Source organism: Macaca fascicularis, chromosome 9, assembly GCF_037993035.2.
Source record: "Macaca fascicularis isolate 582-1 chromosome 9, T2T-MFA8v1.1".
NCBI classification, from domain to species: domain Eukaryota; kingdom Metazoa; phylum Chordata; class Mammalia; order Primates; family Cercopithecidae; genus Macaca; species Macaca fascicularis.
Window position 1 is genome coordinate 97,212,034 of NC_088383.1, and position 18,819 is coordinate 97,230,852.

Sequence of the window (18,819 nt, forward strand, 5' to 3'; positions counted from 1 at the left end):
CAGATCTAGTTCTTATATATAGGTTACAGCAGCCAAAATTCAGCTATGATAACACTCCTCACCAAATATGTCCTGGGCAACTTTGTTACCTCCAACTTTATCTATGGCAGGGACTTTTGTACTATTTATATTCATTCAACACAATTTTACAGTTTTAATTGAAGAGTAAAGTTCTGGAAGTAAATACTTCTGAAATGATGGCATGGGCCATGCAGAGAAAAGATGGTTTTACTCACAGTCCTCCCCTTTACATATTTCACTTTTATCCTGTCATCGTTGAGGAAAAGTGCTTGTTTTACTTTCTTCCATATTATGTCCCTAGAGGTAGGGGGCTGTATTAATTGATAATAGCAGTTGTTTACATATCTAGTTAAAACCATTGAAGAGGTTGGAATTAACAGCCTCATTTGGAAGACTTAAGGATTACAAGATCTAAAGAAGTGATAGGAGAAGGTAATTGGCCTGGAAAATATTCAGAAAGATAAATGAATGTGGAAATTGTATTCTTGTCAGCAGACACCAAAATGGCCTGACAAACCCTTACTTCCCTTTTTACAGGTTAACTATCTATTTTAAAAGGGGGAAATGATAGAGGTGAAATGACACCCTTTTAAATGCCAGGAAATATAATTCAAGTATAAAAGTTTGTGGTTTTTTTCTCCTCTTCCTGCTGAAGGTTATACCTACCTCTTCCTAGGAAACTACGATGTACCATTTAAGATTTATAGAAAATTCTGGAGTAATATTTTTACCCCTAAGAAACAAGATATGATTAATTTAGCATAAGCAATTCAGGTCTCTTTCTTCATCCTGACTGTACACTTTTGAGGAATATCAGTTGAGCTTCAGATCTTGAGTCTGAAATTCTGTCTCCCTACTCCCTGCCTGTAGGACTTCAGGCTGCTTGTTGTTTTGTAATTTCTTAAGTCAGTGCCTCCCACAGGAACCATGACATATTAATAGTTATTAGGCAAAACAACAACATAATTCTTTGGACGAATATATTTTTGAAATGCCTGGCTTAAACAAAATTAAGTGGAACTTCTCAGTCCCTGATATGGTTATGTACAGTGTAATTCTTTAAAGGAACGATATTATGAAATTATTTTTGGTGTTTTAAAACTGCTTTTATCTAAATTACAAAACTTTAGAAAAAAGTTATTCAAACATGATGAAAGTGTATAAAGTAAAAAATGAAAGTACTGCTTTGGTATCAGAGCTGGCAGCCCCACTCTCCAGGGTAACTGCTGTCAATGGTTTCTTAATACCCTTTCCTGAAATTTTCTACACATGAGCCTGCATATTGACTTCCTGTTTAATAATGGAAACACAGTCTTACCATAGCTATCATTTATATCTTGCTTTTGTTCATGTAACATATCTTGGATAGATTTCTAGCAGTTCATGAGGATCTGCTTAATTTAATAACATGAATTGCCATGGTTTACTAGTCTTTCAGAGCTGGGAATTTCATTTTTTTTCCAGTTTGTTGCTGTTAGAAACAATGCTGCAACAAACACATTTATTCTGTTGTGGTCTGAAGGTTTATGCCTCCCCAAAATTCATATTTGAAATCTAATCTCCAATGTGTTGTTATTTAGAGGTGGGGCCGTTAGGAGGTGATTTGGTCATGAGGGCTACAATTTCTTGAATGGGACTAGTGACCTTATAAAAGAGGCTTGAGGGAACTTGTTTCCCGTTTCCACTGTGAGAATGCATCAAGAAGTCACCACCTTTGAAGGAAAGCGTGAACCCTCACCAGATGTCCAATCTACTGGTATCTTGATCCTGAACTTCCCAGTCTACAGAGCCGTGAGCAATAAACTTATACTGCTTATAAACTACCCTGTCTAAGGTATTTTGTTATAGGAGCACGAACTAATTAAGACAATTCACATATCTTTGTTGAACTTATGTGAGACTCTCTCCAGGATAAATTCCTAGTAATAGAATTGCTGAGTCAAAGGGTAAGCATATTTGAAATTATTTCTGATATAGCTAAATGGCCCTTCAAAATTACAGTCCCCGTAGTAGTAAATGAGAGCCCTTATTTCTCCACATTCTTAACACTGGGTAATGTTTGCTAATCTGTTAGTTTAAAATGTATCTTATTCCGGGCTACAGAGCAAGACTCCGTCTCAAAAAAAAAAAAAAAAAAAAAAAAAAAATGTATCTTATTTTATTTTTAGTTTTCAGTTAGTTATGTATGAGTGTGGCATTTTTGCATACAAATCCAATTTGTAAACCCTTTCCCAAAGATCTGACTTTTTCTTGCCCCACTAGAGACAACAATGCCAACCTCAGGATTACTGTGCAGATTCAATCCATGTAAAGTGAGAAGTTCAGGGTTTGGCACACAATAAGTGCTCATCAAATGCTATTTGAAAAACCAGCCTATCAAATCTGACTCACTTCATTTCAAAGGATTAGAGTTACTGAGGTTTTGTTGTACTTCACTTCATCAATGGGAAATGCAGATTCCAGAAAACAATGTAGATGGGAAGAAAGTGCTCTCCACACTCACAGTATTTATCACGTTGTATTTTCATTGTCTATTTATTTGTCTCCCCTCTAGATTGAGGGGTACCTGAATTTATGGATCTTATCTTATTTTACATTTCTTTTTTTTTCCTTGAAATCATGATTTTATTGAGTTGAAGGCATTTCAGCCACAAGTCATTAGTATCATCTGAATCTACCCACAGCTCAATCAAGTCTAAGGCTGAAAACATTCAATCTCTTAAAAACAATCAGCAAGCAATTTTTCCTCTGTAGTTCAAGTTCATTGAGTTCATATCTCGTGTCCCAGAAGGAAAAAACTGCAATCTCATAAGCCACAAACTAAACATATTTAGTTAATTAACAAATTAATTAATGCGCGATACCAACTCAGTCAAAATTTCAACAACTTATATTAAAATAAGCAAAGTATTCCCAATCATCTTCAAATTCTTCCTAAAATTTATTTTAAAAAGTAAAACTATCAAAATATCTATTTCTTTATACTTTCATCACATTTACCAGGGAATTTGATTTATAAACTTAAAGCATAAGCTTCCACAATAAAGAATATACTGTATACTGGTACATTGACTTTTTGATTTGAGTTTTCTTTTCTTGTACTTTTTTTTTTTTTTTTTTTTGAGACAGTGTCTTGATCTATTACCCAGGCTGCAGTGCAGTGGCTCAATTTTGGTTCACTACAACCTCCACCTCCTGGGCTCAAGCGATCCTCCCACCTCAGCCTCTTAAGTAGCTGGGACTGCCAGGTGTGTGCCACCATGCCTGGCTAATTTTTTAATTTTTTTTTTATAGAGATGGGGGTCTTTCTTTGTTGCCCAGGCTGGTCTCAAACTTCCAAACTCAAGGGATTCACCCACCTTAGCCTCTCAAAGTTTTGGGATTACGGGTGTGAACCACCACACCCAGCCCCTTTTACATTTCAGATGGCCCATGTGAGTTGTTTCTAAATGTGGGCCCCAAATTTTATATTCCTCACTTAATGGTGGTTAAGAGCTGCCTCATTAGATATACTAGTTCATTAGACAAAGACACCTCATTTATTAAAAATAAGCAGGTGGAATGTAGTGGTAATGCAGATTGAATTTGTTCAAAATAACTACATCGTGGGCTTGGAAGTATAAGAGAGGTTATTCTGTGATCCTTTACTGCCAAACAAAGCCTCACTATGGGTTGATTTTTAGCAATAAATATAAAGAGACTTGAAAATGTTAGTTTTGTATAAAGCTAGGATGATTGTTATTCAGTGTTTTATTCTTTTACTGTTAAATTTTAGAAATACAATTTTACATTTCTAATAGTAACTACCTTGGGGTTTGGCAATTGGTAAGCAATGAATAATTGTTGAATACTTGGATGAATAAATGAATGAATGAGGTATCAGTTCTGTTCTCAGGATCTAAAAAGTATGGATAGATAAAGCAAGATTTTCTCCATCTATCAAATGAAAACGGCAGGGTCAGCAGTACTGGACAAAGCTATGGCACATTTAGAATCTGACAGCACTGAATGCACACAGCAGAGGAATTACAGGTCTGGTTCCATATGCAACCCTAAGAAACTTTTCTATCATTGAGGTGGAAATACTAGCTTTTAAAAAACCAATACATCTATTAGTTTCTTTTCTTCTTTAGGTCTTTGACTTGTTTATTCTAGGCCTGTGTGTACTAAAAGATCTGTGGATGTATGCATTTGCCATTTTAAATAAAGGCTAGGAAGGGAAGTTTTAAAACTAATACACATGTATGTTTGTAATCGTTGTTATTCCCGGCTACATATGTTTGGATTTCTTATGTTTAAACAAGACACACAGACATCCTCTAAACAACTCCACATAAGATAACCACTCTGATAGGCATTTAGTTAAATATAAACAAGTGTGTAAAACCCCACACGATGAATTGAAAGTAAAATGAGAACTCCCCTAAAGTTCCTACTTCCAGTTTCCAAAGATGTTTCTCCATAGCTGCAGCATAAGTAAATGTATACAAGTTCAGGAAATAATCTTCAAGTAAACAAAGAAAAATTGTTCACATAAGAGTGTGTTTTGTCTTCTTCAGTCAGCTGAGAAAGTAAATGATAGCCTTCACCAGCAATATAAACTACCTGAACAATAAACAAAATGCTATCTATTTCAGCAATACTTTCGAGTGCTGGATAGAGGCTATGGGACTTGGTAGGAAGGCAAGAGTTGGGGCTGGGTTGGGCAACTAGGGATAATTTCCTACTGATTATAGTGGCATCCCAAAGCCCTGAGAGTGGAGTAGATGTAACATCAAGGTGTTGTGTTAAATCATCACAGTAGATAAGACTTTATAATAGACTAAGTGATCAGTGGAAATGGTTGATTTATATAGGGGTGAGGGATGACAGGCAAGGCTGGGCCTGGGAGATGGGGCAGAGAGTACTCCCTATTTTAGGGAGAAAAAAACACATTGCCCACACAAATTCCCTTTAATCTTTATTTTCCTACTGGATTGGCTTTGGGTCTCATGAAGGGGCCCAAAACAGTTCACATATGGTAAAGGTCTTCTGTCTGGTGATCTACGAAATAGATGCAAGAAATCCAGGACCCTGTTGAGAGATGGCATGACGTAGTCTAGCTAACTAACTACTGACCTCCAGGCTAGTCAGGAGGACCAGATGAGAGAACATCTGTGTGGTGGATGTCAGCTGCTCAGCCACCACTACCTCTTTTGTGGAACACTACCCAAATTTTGTTTTAGGGGAATCACCCTTCCTCTACTTTCAGCCCTGATGAAAGTAGCCTAGGTTACACTGCTCAGTTTATCCATCCCTTCTGGCCACAGTGACTGGCTGGATAATGGGTACATAACTAAAGCCAAGCCACTCAGGTCAATAAGATTCAATTCCAAAATTATTGTACTTTGAGGAAAATGGTCTTGCTCTCTCTCTCTCTGTTTTTTTAAAATAATCATACTTGGCACTGAAATCCTTGGTACTACCTTGTGTCATCATGAATGAATCCAACGCAGCAGAAAGTAGAGTCAAGAAATTGAACAGAAGCTAAGTTTGCATGATGTTGATCGAATCTATCTAGAGTTGCCTACAGCTTTACTCCTGGATTTTTCAGGAACAATAATAAGTCTCCCCACTCCTTTTTTTTGCTTAAGCCATTTCAGATGAGTTTTATGTCACTTGCAACTTAAACTATCCTAGTGTGTGAAGCCTTTAGTACTGTGTCTGGCATATTTATGCTCATTCTTACAAATATCAGTTTTATTTTCTTTTTCTATTCCCTCTCCTTCTCCTCCTCCCATCTCCCCCAAATCTTATTTTATATCTCTAGTGTAAAATAGAAGATTAGAATTGACTATTTCCTTTAGAAAGCATGACCACATAATTACAGGAAACACTTCTTCTGGGCCTCAGTTGCTTCAAATGTGAAGTAAAGGGGTTGCAGAAGTCCATCTTATTCTCTCAGCCTTAATTTTCTAGCAGTCTATAAATCAGTTGGCAGTGATGATTTAGAAGAAAAGTTCATCCTTCCCAATCGCTCCTTGATGTTTAGTCTCTTCAGAGAAGAGACTAAAACTAAGGAACTGCAGGGCCAAAATGATGGAAACACTTCCTTTCAACTGAGCTTTCTCAATCCTTGAGCCACTGTGAATTTTAGGCCTTAACTTCCATCCTACTTTTGAGTTTAAATACAATGGACTATTTTGTAGTTGGGTAAGAAAAAGAACTACATTATTTAAGAAAGCTTTGGTCTAGTTTAGCTCTGCTCCTATCTGACAGTTCTTGACATAGCACATGTATGCAATTCACATGCTGAAATGTACAAGTGATTCACAAGTATCACAGATCCATGGAAAGTCATGTGTGACTAACAGTAGGTAAATTGGCATATACAGAATTTGGATGATTTATAATACTTTTAAAAATATCTTAAGATAAATCCAAGTTTATCCCTAAAATAACATTACTCTTGCTCACACGTAGTTTGATATATGTGGTCTTGAGCATATGTGTTCACTGAGCTTCTTGGGATTACTAATAACTTGAGTTATCTTCATGAATCATGCCATGAGTTTGAACATCACTCATCATGTGAGTGACAGTAGGAAAGCTAGATTTTTCTTTTTTTTTTTCTTTTCTTTTTTTTTTTTTTGAGACGGAGTCTTGCTTTGTCACCCAGGCTGGAGTGCAGTGGCGTGATGTTGGTTCACTGCAATTTCCACCTCCCGGGTTCATGCCATTCTCCTGCCTCAGCCTCCCGAGTAGCTGGGACTACAGGCGCCCACCACCACACCAGGAGAATTTTTTGTATTTTCAGTGGAGACAGGGTTTCACCGTGTTAGCCAGGATGGTCTCGATCTCCTGATCTCGTGATCCGCCTGCCTCGGCCTCCCAAAGTGCTGGGATTACAGGCGTGAGCCACTGCGCCCAGCCGGAAAGCTAGATTTCTAAGGTTCTTCCATTTCCAGGATTTTGGATGGTAGAGCTGGTGGTGGCTGTGGAACGTGAGGATTTGTGGTACAGACATGGACTGAGGATTTCATTAATCCAAATCTGGGAAATACGTGAGGGGAGCAAATGAAGTTTGAACTACCACATTTGGTGTTATAATCTCTTCTTGAGCAAATACGTTTTAAAAGCTACAGTTATTTTCTTTACACAAATGACAGAATGCATAGGTTGGGTAGGATATGAAAGAGAAGACTCTAGTTTCCAGGTATCGGTCAATTTTAATGTGTTGCAGAGTAGGTGGTGGGGAAAGAAGTAAGTGTTCCTGGGGTGTTTTTATTAAAGTCTTCAGGGCAGAGATTTTTTTACTTTTATCAAAAATGTACGATTTGGAGACAAATTAAGCTGAGGTTGAAGTCATGGTCTTCCTTAATTTCTCTAAACTTTAGTTTTCTCAACTATAAAATAGGGATAATAATATTTACCTCATAGGGTTGTTGTGATGATAGAATGCAATAAAACATGTAAAGCACACATGATACCTGGCTCACAGTGACCAGTGACAAGCTGAATTAAGGTTACAGGTATGGTGTTTTAAATATTGAGCAATGTTGTTCTAGTTTTTAATTTCATTTCTTTTTATTTTTCAAACTCCTGATACAAATTGTCCTAAATTCAGCCTATAAATGCTTCTCTTTGGTTCATATATAGAAATAAGTTCTGATAAAGGATGAACATATTTTCTTACTTGTAATTTGAGACACAATTAGCACACACACAAGTGGATATGTATGTATGTACTGACACAGCAAGAGGGAGGCAGAAGCTGATGTTGGGCTGCGAGGCGGACCCGTGAGGCACACCCATGGTTTCCCCGACACCCAGATACACATTGTGTAAATGACAGCTCAAGACAGCTCAAGACCCATATGCATTTCTATATTACATAGGGTTTTAGATAACATTCTCTCCCCACACCCTGTTCTTAGGACTTGAGACTTCTTTGATTATTCCAGGGACATCTAACTACTGCATTGGAAATTATCATTATCTTGCAATAATTCAGACGTTTACAGAGGAAGCAATACCTTGAAGGTTTCCAGCGTGGAAAACCAAGGAGGTGAGATTTCTAGGTTCCCAAGCATGGGATAAAAATCCTTGTAGCTCTACAGAATCCCTGCTGCAGGGTGCCTTAGGAAGTTCTGAACCAGAGAAGTTTTCCACTTGGCCAAGAACTCATGTTAGAGTTCATTCTTCTCCAACATTTTTTAGGCTCCTGATTTTACTTGCAAGTGCAGTAAATACATTTAGTTTTGTGAGACAGATCTCCTCTCCTGCGAAATGCTTTCATAAGGAGGATAAACCTCAGGAGATTGATTTCAAATTAGAGGATCATTTCCTTTCTCTTTGATGGAGTATATATAGCCTCAAAGTTTACAAGTGTCTCTTTAAAAGAAGGTACATTTTTACATTCCTGTAAGTGTAACTCAAGGATTTCTAAAGACCCAAGTAGGATTACTGGTCAGATAAAAGACAATGTCTTATGATACTACCTCTTCAATCCAATAAACATTCCACTGCATAGACTTTAAAATATATATACTCCAGAAATTTGTAGAAATAAAAGAAAAAAAGAAAACACTAAACATGGTGATATTTTATTTATAAGGAATTCTAACTATTTATTATTATGCAGGAACATGTTTTAATATTCCCTGTAGAATGTAAGTACAAGGAGAGGCCGGGTGCGGTGGCTCTTACCTGTAATCCCAGCACTTTGGGAGGCTGAGGCGGGCAGATCACAAGGTCAGGAGTTTGAGACCAGCCTGGTCAACATGGTGAAACCCCATCTCTACTAAAAATACAAAATTAGCCAGGTGTGGTGGCACGTGCCTGTAATCCCAGCTACTCAGGAGGCTGAGGCAGGAGAATCGCTTGAACCCGGGAGGCAGAGGTTGCAGTGAGTCAAGATCGTGTCCCTGCACTCCAGCCGGGGTAACAGAGCGAGATTGTGTCTCAAAAAAAAAAAAAAAAAAAAAAAAAAAGATGTAAGTACAAGGAGAACAAGAATCAGCTGGGCGCTGTGGCTCCTGTCTGTAATCCCAGCACTTTGGGAGGCCTAGGTGGGTGGATCACCTGAGGTCGGGAGTTTGAGACCAGCCTGACCAACATGGTGAAACCCCTTCTCTACTAAAAATACAAAATTAGCCAGGCGTGGTGGTGCATGCCTGTAATCCCAGCTACTCGGGAGGCTGAGGCAGGAGAATCACTTGAACCTGGGAAGCAGAGGTTGCAGTGAGCTGAGATCATGCCATTGCACTCCAGCCTGGGCAACAAGAGCAAAACTCCAACCAAAAAAAAAAAAAAGAATAAGCACAAGAACATTGGCTGTATCATTCACCAGAATACCTAGAACAATGCCTAGCCCATGGGGTGCAATAAATAGACACTGAATGTGTAAACAATGAATTATTTATGTAGACATAAGTAACTTCAGAGGCAAAGAGAACATACATATATTCCTTTTCTTATGAAAATCATTTCACTACAGCCCATTTTTTAATTTTGATCTTTTACTTGTAAAAAGAAATGTGCCATATAATTATTTAAAAGTAACCAAAACATAGAGTACATAGAAAAAATCATGACTCATAACATGAAATTATTAAAAATTAGCATTTTGCTCTACCATACCTTAAAGGTCTTTGTGGAAAAGAGCCTGAGGGAAGCATGAGAGGAAGACACCAAGGTTTACTACCAAGTGAGATGCTAGCTTAAACGTACTAATTGGTAAATCAAAATTTAAGAAAAGCTTTTTACAATTGGTAAAAGATATAACCTATTGCGTACTAATCTGTGAGGTTTATAGTATTTTCATATAACCAATTTTCTTTAATATTAGGAAATATATTTAAATAATTTTTTACATTCTCTCAAAAAGATAGTTTCTACTCACCACATATTCTAGGTGCTCCCTGAGTACTCCCAGTCTACTCGGCAGGAAAGTTGCAGCCATGTAACTATTAGGTTGGTGCAAAAGTAATTGCGGTTTTACCATTACTTTTAATACTTTTTTGGTCAATGGATTAGGAGGGAAAGTAAAGTGTATCAACCTTAGGCCAAAGCTGTTAAAAGCTCTTGTGCTTCCTCCGTTTCTTTCGTATTTCCAGCCTGACTTTTGGGGCTCATCTTCCAAACGGCAGAGCTACCAGATGAAGTAGAGCGGCTGAACCCGCATCTGACTTTGTGTAAGCCACAGCGTGTCAGCCACAAGCACCTTTGTAGCATTAAGATTTGGGACATGCCTATTCATTACCCTGGTTAATACATATTTCCAATTTCAAGTATAGAACTTTTAAAATGACCTACCTTGGGAATAAATGAACTCAAGAAAAGCATCTCATATTTCAGATCTCAGATTCCCAAATTGTTATCTTTTGTTTTCTGCTCTCTTGTTTTGATCAGATCTCATTAATTCACTATTTACTTAACAAACATTTCATTGAGAATTTACTGCTTATTAAGCTATATGCCAGGTGCTAGAGATATAAAGATGAGCAGATATCCAATTTCTTCATTCATGGACCTTACAACTTGAAGGTAAAACAGGCATTAAACAAATAATCACATAAATTAATGTATAGTTACTGAAAATTAAAATATAAGTATAAAATAAATCATAAAAATAAAATAGGAAAACCATTTTAATTAAATTAGGACTTCAGGAATGCTCTCTGTGGAAGGGACATTTAAACTGAGACAGTCTAGATAGAGAACAGAATAGACAAAGGTCTCAAGGTGGAAAAAAGTATGGGAGGAAAGAGAGGTGTGACTGGAGAGCTAAGCAGTGAGGAGATAGTGAGATCTGGGGTTGGCAAGCTATGGGCTTCAGTCTGGCCTGCCACTTGTGTTTGTAAATAAAGTTTTATTAGAACACAGCTATGCCCATTCTTTTATATGTCTATTGTTTGGGTTACATCAGTAGATTTGAGTAGCTGCAACAGACTGTATGGCTTTCAAAATCTAAATTATCTGGCCTTTATAAAACATTTGCTGACCTCTATACTAGATCATTCAGGACCTTGCCAGCCATGTTAAGGATTTGAGATTTAATCCCATGTGCAAAGGGAAGGCATTAAAGGGCTTTGAACAGGAAAGTGAGTGACATGAACAGATGTGTGCTCTAAGAAAACCATTCTGGTTATTTGAAGAATGAATTGGAAAGGGGCAAGGATGGAGAAGCCAGTTAAAATAAGACAGTATCTTGATAGTGACAGGGACGATGAAGAGAAGTGAATTCAAAGTCTATTTTTGAAAAAAAATCAATATGATTTGGTTTCAGATTACATATTGTGGTGCAAGAGTGGAAAGTATCAAGGATGATTTCTGATTTTTGCCCAAAAAAGCTAGGAGATTGGTGGCTCCATTTTCAAAAACAGGAAAGATGGGGGAGGAAAAAGTTCAGAATAATGAAAGTAGGCAATCAAGAGCCAGTGATGAACATAAGTTTGATCTTAACATATACATATATATATTTTCCAAAAACAACAACAAAAAAAGGGTAAAACAACCCTCAAAAATATATTCTGAATTCTACTTTCTGTCCAGGGCTGGGATAATTTTCCTCTATTTTCCTTGTATTCATTCCTTTAAAAATTCCATAGATTCTGTCCATTCAAAGAAAATGCCACATTTAGTGAGACTGCATATATTTCAGGATCTGTTTGGGAGATGTTTTTTCTTTGGCGGAGACCTCCCAAGCTTCATGAAAACATCTATTTATACTGGGACACAAGGAGATTTTCAGTCTGTTGCAGCTTTTATTTGCACTGCCAAAAGGAAAAACGAAAGGGTTTCAATAGTCCTTTAATTGAAACGTCCCTGGAGCAGAGGATTTGTCCTAACTCACATTTGGTTTTCCAGGCTCTCACTGGAGTTCTCCTTCCACAATGCCTAAAAAAGCCCTGGTTTTCTATGATGACAGTCCACTAAAATGCTCCACTTTCCCAATACTCACCAGCAATATGCAGCCACCCCTTATTATACATTGTTATTTTGGCCTACTCAGCATTATGCCCTCTATGAAATTTTGTGTTAAGTGGTATTATGATTGGACTATTTTCCTGAATTGGGCAAGGTTTTCCCCTTAAGCCAGCATACTGGTTTGCCTCTAAGGATATCACTTTATCACTGCAGTTGCATAATTGGGTTCATCTCAGGGCTGGGGGATTTCACCTAAAGCTTTGCTGTCATCCATTTGGTTTAGTAAAGAGAAGTTTTGGCCTTGACATTATAAAATGCTGAATTTGAAAAATTGAGACTAATCAGATGGTGAATCTTTTATTTATGATAGTGTCAAAATATTCCTGGCTCCTTTTGTGGAGGAAATCTACTGGTTTACTGTGGACATTCTTATCTTCTTTCCTAATAAGATGAATGGAGTTACTCTTCCTGCTATATTTTGACAGGAAAAACAAAGATTGGATCTGGGTATTTTGGCAAAAGCTCTTAAATCAGAGGGACTATACTCTTTACAACATTGTTAGCCACTCCTGAGAAACTACTATTATGAATACAGTAAACAAATAGGCATTTTATTTTTAATAAAAAAGAGTGAATTAAGTTCAACTGATCCCAAGGCTCTAAAGTGTCTTTCCTGACTCTGTTAAATAATGTAAGGATATATAACAACAGCGAGAATTCACTTGGTATATTTATAATAGAAATCTATTTTAGTGAGGAAAACTATATTTTAAATTCAAGGATGCTTCATTTTTTACAAACATGAATTTGGAATATTTTATACTAAAGAATTCCCCTAGTACCACAGATCAGTTATAAATATTAATGGAATTTCAAGAGATTCTTTTCTGATTCCAGTACTTAATATTCATTCATATTATGCAGGGAATTCAATGTCCTGTACAGTAACATGTGGATTCTTCTCATTATATAAATGAGCACACATATGGAATCTGTAGGGGCAATGATAATTAAAAATAGCAGGGCCCACATATGATCTTAGAGGGCATATAAAAGTCTTCTCAGCTCACTTAATAACAAGAAAGTTACTGGTAATAAACCAAAGGCCTCTTTAGGCTCAATTTACTCAATAATGTCATATCTGGGCAAAAAGATGGATTGGTGATTCTGAACAGAGTTAAAAATGCTAACTGATATAAAGTATTTATGAAATGCAATGAAGTGATTTCCTGTGGTGAGATTCTGCAGTCAGACTTCGAAATCTGCTCTTGAATTAGTCTCAGCTCTTTGATTTGCTAACGACTTACTTCACAGTGCTTAGTCTTCTCAGACTATTTGTAGTGTAAATTTTTTTTGGAAAAATTCCTATTCAAAAAACGATTTGACATCCCATAAAAAGAAGAACTGCATCTAACTTTATGTTCTCTGAGTTTAATAACTCATTCAGGTAATAAGATATTGTTTAGCCTTCCTAATGTGTAAGTATAAGTATTATTTTTAACAAAGGGTAATTTTTAACTAAACCTGCACTATTAGTGTGTCATTCTCTCTTCTGTCTCTCAAAATAAAGATTTATAGAACTACTAGACTAAAATCATAAAATAATTTGTATGTAACAACAATTATTAAGTTGGCATTTACTATGCACCTATGTGCCAGGCATGATATTAGAAGTTTTGGATATACTATTTCATTCAATCTTTATAACATTTCTGGGAGCCATTATATGTACAGTACAGGTAAGTAAGTGAAGCTCAGAGAGATTAGAAGGTTAGTCATGATCATAGAGCTATTAGGTTGAATCACATGAAAATGCTGATATTGGACCATTTTTAATCTATAAAGACAGCAATATCATATGCTTCAACCTAATTCTAAGTGCTGAGTTACAGTATGAAAATAGGTCTGTGTGATTCAGAAGTCCATTGCAGTATATTAGATAATACTGGTTATTTTTCACCACCCATAATAATAAAAACCAAATCATGAATTATACAATAAAGAATCACTCACCAAGTTGGGTTAATATGAACTCATCATTTATAGCAAGATTCCTATGCAAGATACTTCATTTTAATATCATTCTGATATAAAAAGAGAGATAATTGTTAAACTATGGCAGAGAAATGGCACATTTGCAGAGCTTATCATATATTTTCTAAGTTAAACATCTCAGCTGGAGCACAGTTGTTCTTTAACAAACTATTAAAAAGAAATATCCTTCACAAAGAGAACAGTGGGATTCTTTGAAGTGTAACTTTGGAAATCAAGGTTTGTGTTACAGGGCATCATTCAAAGCAGATGTATTTTCCTCAGAGACCACAGTAAAATTGTTGCTAAGAATACTTGTTTCTCCTTTTCAGGTTTTACTGAAAATACTATATAGTCAAGTACTCGCAATGTTCTAGGCATGGTACAGAACATCCAGAAAGAGGCTTCTAATCATTCTAATTGCGAAGAACTCGCATATGCTTTTCAATGGCTTTCAGATTCAGCAATTAAATGAAGAGCTTATTCATTTTATGTGATTTAAAGGGTAGTGGTAACAGACACCTAGATTGTTTTAGGGATAAACAATTTGCTGACTAGCCATTACTTTTCCTTGCTTGCTAAGTGGGCGACCAGTGCTGAAGTATTAATTCTCAATGTTATTTCAGGAGCAGGGAGGGGCATTTCAGAGTTGCAAAAAGGACTACTGGCTCAGCAAATATTTATCAAGTACTAAATACTCCTATTATGTCGTGATGTTAGTGTCTCTTATTTTCAATCTTGATCAAGATAAGAAGTATCAACGGATGTGTCACATGTGTGATGGATTGTGGCATGTATTCCCACTAAAGGAGAAAGCTTCTAATTTTGGAGAAAGCAGCACGCTCTGCAGTCAGAGCATATTACTTCTTCAGCCCATGAGACATTTAGACTGATCTGAAGAGGAATTCTTGACAGCGAGGAAAGTGGCGAAATCTTTTCTGAGGGAGCCCTCGGCAAAGGAATGATCCCATCTCTTTGGGATAATGTTGTCATGGTCCCAGATAAAAATGGACCACAATGAAGACTTGTCAAATTCTTATCCAGCTCAAGCCTTTACTGTTTCCCAGGACCTGAGGCTCACAAGCAGTCTGTGATTTACACAGTCTTACGATACTGTTCTTAACTTGCAAAGGTTTTGAGATGCCTCCAGAATGATGAAAACCAGGCACTTGTCTGGGAAGCAGAGCAGCTCACATTATTTTGAGCCCTGGGCTTATGACCCAGAGTGTTGACAGTTTCACTTCAGACCACAGTAAGGACTTAACTTCAAGATCCTTCAAAACAGCTCAGTCCCACAGACACAGCCTTTTTCCAATTTCCCTCTCTGAACAGATTGACATGGTTGCAGGTATTATGGAAACAGCAAGTTGAGTTTTCTATATTTGAGATTCAGAGGATGAGGAATTCTGTTTTAATTCAAAATAAGGTTCTCAAACAGATGTGAATATTGCCATTTAGGCAGCAGACTAAATTTCTGCAAAGGAACCAACCTAAAGAAACCATAACGTTCCTATCTAATTTCATCTTAGATATTCCAAAAAGTGTCTGGGCTATCTTAATTTAAACACCAACCCCCCAATAAAAAGCAACCATGGATATAAAGCAACTGCTCATACCAGAACCATATTGAGGTTGTAGAGTTGTGGGAGGGCCACAAAGTAAACTAAACAGCAAACAAGTTTAAAATCTACATATTAATCCCTCTGGTCAAGCTGGAACCTCTACCACCTGGTTTTCTTCTTTCCCTTTCTTTGTTCCTTCCCCTCCCCCATTGCCTTAGGCTATCTGAAATTTTCTCCTCAATTAGGCAGAGTAATTTAGCTCTCTCACCTCTCATTTTCAAACTAGTACCTAATCTTTATAAATGCTCCCCAGAAGAAAGAATAATCCTACTAAAAGGACTGTAATTATAATAGCAAAAGTAAGTTGCTATTATATTTAATACAGCAGTTTTTTCACTAGAGAATAGTTTGCTACACACGTATTTCTTGACCTTTGTTAGCAGGGAGGTCTGAAAGACTGTGCCAATTCCCACCTGTGACCCTTGCTGGTTTTCCCTCTTCTTTACATTGGCCATCCGTATCTCCTTACAGAGCCAACACACAGTGGGGTTTCCTCTTGCTGTTTCCCTTCTCAATTGGCAGCAGAGACGGTGGCCTCTGTCCATGTTTTCTGATGCTCTCATCTCATCTATGACCTATAAATTTCATATCCACACATTTATTCATCATGAACAGTCATCTGATTCTCATTCCTGCTTTCTCCCTGACAAATGATGGATAGAAACTATACTCAGTCCCCAACACATCTGCCTGGCTCTTAGGTTCTGAACCAATTCTTGGCCAACCTGAAGGTCTTTTATAAATCTCAGCCTGACAGCCACACATTTAGGCCTATCCACAAGGGAAAATATCATTTTCAGAGAGCAAGGCAGGCAGAACATGAGGTGTAATGTTGACACAAATGGGACTTAGGGTATTTAATGTTTAAGACTCACGTTTTAGTATGGATGCTGCATAGATCTGTAATTTGGACTTGTTTATAGCTATAGAAATGCCAGGCAGCTGTAGACTTACCCTTTTGCTGTTTCTTGGACATTTCATGACTTATATGCATCTATTGAACTTTTTTGGCATCCCCAGGAGAAAGTTAAATCATATTCCCTATTACAGTTTCTGATTTATTCATGGATTTAAATGTTCCACAGCCCTCATTTTTCATTTCCTCACCTTAAAGAAAAGAGATTATTGGGTTAATGTTGACAGAAGACCATAACTTTTCCTTTAAAAGCTCATAATATTGTCAAAAGGCAACACAGCCCTTCCTGGTTTTGATCATGAGTGTGAGTTAGCATTCTATATATCGTATAGATCAGTGCATCTCTTTATATTCATGAGAACTCTTACATGGCTGCAAATTACTAGTGCAACAGAGCATCATGTATCTTATTTCATTCAGAATTTCTCATTTGAGCAGACTTCATGAAACTGTGTTTTGTGAGCGTAGGGACTATGGAATCCTCAGTCCTTAGCACAATGCCTGGCACACAGAAGGAATTCAATACATAATTGTATATATTTGTACAATTGAATGAGGATGAAAGACACAAATATTTGGGAGTTCAATTTTGCTGAAAGATACTTCCATAGCAGTATATTCCATAAGATACATTTAAAGTTTATTTTTGATTTCTGTATTTAGCTGATTTTCTACTTTTATTCCATCTCTGGCATTGATTTTCGTACTGAGTTAAGTTGCTTTGCAAGTGAGAGGGCAAATGTTATCTTAGATGTAAATCTTTCCCATTGAGGATAACTTGACAGGGAAACTAGAGGCTGACAGGGGTCTGCTGTTTTTACTTTGTGTGCAAATGTTCTCCTTACAAAATGGGCTGAGTTATTTCATTCTCTAATGAAAGTCCCCTCCTCTTTATTTTAAATAACAGAGATGGAGTTGGGATCTCGCTAGGTATTCCAGGCTGGTTGTGAACTCCTGGCCTCAGGCAATCCTCCTGCCTTGGCCTCCCACAGTGGTGAGATTATAGGCATAAGCAACCATACCTGGTTCCCATATTTGGTTTTAAAAGTGAGAAATATATGAAATCAGACTATTCTATTTTATAATTTGTGCCTATTAATTTAAATAACAAAAAATAGATATTTTTATGTATGCATGTATGTGTATATACACATATTATATATAAGTACTTATATATATTCTCTCTCTATATTTTTTTCTTCCTGAGAGACCACCCCAAGATCTGATATTACCATCATATCATATTTTGTGACATCACTATAATAATGAGATGAATATTTGCTATTAGTATTTGACAGCTGTTAATTAAATTGCCTTAACAGATTTATAGGGAAAACATCGGTTACATAATTGAATTACAAATAACTATGTCTATTATATAAACAACAAAATATCATGATTACTAGTCACTGCTTATTATTTTAAGATGAGGATTACTACTTTATCTGAGAGCTCTGATATTTTAAAACAAAAGCCCAAACTGGAAACCTGACAGTTTTTCATGATTATGGTTCTTCTTTTCTTTTCCTTCTTTCTTTTTCCCCTCTTCTTGGTCTTCCTTTTTTGTTCTACTTATAAAGTTTTACCTGTCTGGATTGCATTTTCTGCAAGTTCAAATAGTTCCATGTTCATTCAATTCTTAAGCGGACCATTTTGTGTTATAAATTTCATGGCTATTTGTTTAACTGGAATAATCATGAACTCTTTTAAGTGTCACAACATGAATGGATTTAAAGTCACAGGACCATCCCAATTATTTATAACATCTCATATTATGTCCTTGTTTTTATAAAGAGTTGACGTAATAGTCATATGGAATAACATTCTTGCATATTTTGCAAAACAGCCATTAAAGGTATTATATATTAGTGTTTGTTACTCAGAGATTCTAACAATAAAATTCTTGCAAGGATAAACTCTATGAATAAACTCTAAGTTTGTTCATTTGCTTTTCTTCTTTTAAGATGAGTTGGATTATTTTCTTTGGTAAGATATTGAAAACTATGTCATTATGTCCATTGGCCATCACATCTCTAGAATTCAGATTGCCTTAATCGCCTCAGATTGCTGCCTATTGGCTATTTTGTTGATCATTAACACTCCTCCAGATGGTGACAAGGAAAGAATGCTAAATTTCTGATCAATCATTTTCAGGGTTGCTTACTCATTTTATTTATTTAAGCTGCCCTAACTCCTATCTGTACTGGTAACAGAGGCTGCATTCACCTAAGTTAGATTTTTATATTTATGCCCTTTGCTTCAGAGACTATAATGTCCAAATTGAAGACTGGAATTGTTAATTATAATAATAGGTACCAT

The 18,819-nt window shown here is 36.6% G+C and overlaps 1 protein-coding gene across 8 annotated transcripts in view; it reads right to left on the reverse strand.

Annotated features, from left to right (window-relative positions):
• Positions 1–18,819, reverse strand: part of RNLS (renalase, FAD dependent amine oxidase) — a 413,866-nt gene that overhangs the window by 150,981 nt on the left and 244,066 nt on the right. The gene's annotated exons all lie outside the window — the stretch shown is intronic.